We start from the raw sequence: 3,075 nt of genomic DNA, 5'->3' as shown, positions 1-3,075 counted from the left end.
ATCCCATAGAGTGTGTTCACCAAAGCTACCTCGGCTTAGCTGTCTGTCTGAATCAGCATATCCTGATGAAGGGCGATTTGGCCTTCTTTCCAAAATGTCTCAGTGGGAGTGACAACAGAGATGTGAGGGCTTGCAGCCTTTGGGAATTGTCCACTTGACCAGCTGAGGCTCTGGGCTACACTCTGTCCTCAGGGGCCCCTGTCATTTGTTGCAACTGCTCTTCCAGGTCCGGATCTTGTTCATTGCTTCTCAGAGAGGGAGAACCTCATGTTCATCACCTCCGTGATGCTTTGCACTTGCATTCTAGGCCATTTTCATCTGACACCACAGATTCTGTGGCTGTCATCCTCTCCAGACTGTGTGGTCAGAATAGATTATATCTGACAAGTTGAAAGCCCCATAGAGGCATCTCCATGAAGGAGGAAAGAAAGACCAAAAATCGAAGGCTTATCTTTCTCAGTGTGGGTGTGGGCTCTATTTTGCTTAGAGAACAAAAGGAAAGCATTGACCTTGGAAGAGAGGAAAAATGTGGGGTGCGTGTACGTGAATTTGTGTTTTTCATTGCTTTGTCCCAAGTGGCTGTGCACTTGGTCTTTTGAACAAATTGTTGACTTGCATACTTTCCCATTCCTCAAGTAGTATTAGAAAATAACTAGCAACAACAGGAATTCTATAATGTGTTTTTGAAGCCAGATCTTCTTAGTACATGGGCTACTGCATGCAAGTAAGTCAGACACTTTGTGAAACTGTGTAACTCTTTCAGGCAACAGAGGGACCATTTAGTAAATTAGTCCTTGAAAGAGAAGTTGTTAGCTAGGGTGAAATTACTGAAATTGTTCCCTGGTGATCTGAAAGAACGAGTGAGTTCTTAAAGTATTCTTAGAGAGCTTACTACATGCAAAACAAATATCACTCCCCTAATATGAATTCTACAGCATGTATTGTGTAGGGGTAAGAGGCAGGCAAGCTTCTTGGTCACACAAGGGGCTTTTGATTCTGAAGCATTGCAGCAGCAATGATGATTCTAATGACGAAATTCTAAGAGGTATTTCCTTCTACAGAGCTTAGTGAGAAAAATTATTTATTTATTGTTTTAGACTGACACTTGCTCTGTCACCCAGGCTGGAGTGCAGTGGCACAGTCTTTGCTCACGACAACTTCTGCCTCCTGGGTTCAAGTGATTCTCCTGCCTCAGCCTCCCGAGTACCTGGGACTACAGGTGCACACCGCCACTCCTGGCTAATTTTTTGTATTTTAGCAGAGATGGGGATTTCACCATGTTGGCCAGGCTGGTTCAAACTCCTGACCTCAGGTGATCTGCCCACCTTGGCCTCCCAAAGTGCTGGGATTACAGGCGTAAGCCACTGCACCCAGCCTAGTGAGGAACAATTGAGATTACCTATAAGTTAGCCAAATAGAGCCCTGTTCAGCAAAAGCTGAAATGGAGTATGAATGGTAGACAGCAAATCTTCTTCTAAAAAAGAATATTTCTTTATTAGAAAGTAATTTCTCTAAACCACCACTTGGAGAATTAATAGAAAGATTTTATTTCTAGGTTTCTGCAAAGCTAGCTAGAAAGTCATTAGCGAGCTATGACAATAGTTCATAATTTTTTTTATTCCTCTATTGCAGAAATTAAGTATTTATCTGGAGAAGAGACTGCTAGATACCTACTCAATATCAACTATCCCCTTTATTTTCTTGTATAGATTTTATTGAAGTATTTTGCTTACCTAAAATATACTAGATTTCTCAGCCTTCCTGGAAGATGAGAGGTACAAATGACTAAATCCTAGCCAATGAGATGCAAACAGAAGTTATTGGGTGTGTCTTCTGGTAACGATCTTTAAAAACAGGCAGTGACTCAGCTGACATGCTCCTTTTGTTCCTTGTCTTTTCCCTTCTTTCTACCAGGAATGAGAAAATGCTGTCTGGAGTTCTAGTAGCCACTTTGTATGTATGAGGCCACCTTGAGGAAAGAAGTCACAACTCAAAGATGGATTGAGTTGAGAAGAGAAGAGGGTTGGAAAGTTTACGATCAGGTCGCGGAGCCCCTGTACCACATCTAGTGTGTTTAAGCCCTGTTTTCAGGTCTCTGCTCCTCACAATCGAGGAGTTTTCTAACTGATAAATATGCAGGGCTGGAATCCCACATGTTTTACTCTTAAATAGAAGTTATTCTGTTCACACAACAGGAACATCAGTAGGGAATAAAATTCTAAAATCTAGCCAGCCCATCCATATGGATGGGCACCATATGGCCTTTCTTTGCTGCCAAGGCCAGTCTAACAGACACAGGGAAGAATGTCAAGTGCAAAGTCAATAATGACATTCTAGAATGCATGAAATGGAGACAACCTGAATAACCTTGAGATACTATAGAGGTATTGATTCTGAAGTGTTTAAAAGAAAAACACTTTATAGTGTGTACTGTCTGTATTTTATGAAGTCCATAAAGCAACTCTTTTGTCTTCAAACCATCAAACTGGTCAGCTGCTTTAATTACTGTTACCTGCATTATTCATCAGATCAACTATGTAGGAGATCACTTCAGTTACATTATATTCATTTTTATCCTTAATTCATGTTGATTTTACAGGTACATAATTAGAGGTGCAGGGAACTTAGTACATTCTCTCTCCATTTTCTATCTCCCAAAATAACAAAAATCCACCCCAACATGTATGCCTGCACATTTGCCCGCCTTTTCTGCTTCCAGAAGATCCATATTGCATAATAATGGCCTCCACTTACTTGATATACAAGGCATTGCACTCTCTGAGTTGGGCATTGTTAACCTTGTCTCACAGATGAAGAAATTGGGGTTCAGATAACTTTCAAAATTTACCAAAGATTACAGTAGAGCTGGGATCAAAATCCAGAACTGTGTAACCAAAATCCATTGTTTTGACCACTCTTTATTCATTCAACAAGGATTAGTTGAGCATTCATTATATGCTAGGTAATATTTCAGGTCTTAGGGATGAAAAAGTGAAGATAAATTACAAACATTCCCTGCTCTCCTGAAGATGAAGTTTCTTTCTCTCTCTCTTTAGATGTTAGGCTTGTGACTGT

This window comes from Sapajus apella, unplaced genomic scaffold, assembly GCF_009761245.1.
Source record: "Sapajus apella isolate SASKATOON/1434 unplaced genomic scaffold, GSC_monkey_1.0 scaffold2, whole genome shotgun sequence".
Lineage (NCBI taxonomy): Eukaryota > Metazoa > Chordata > Mammalia > Primates > Cebidae > Sapajus > Sapajus apella.
This window is presented reverse-complemented; position numbering follows the sequence as displayed.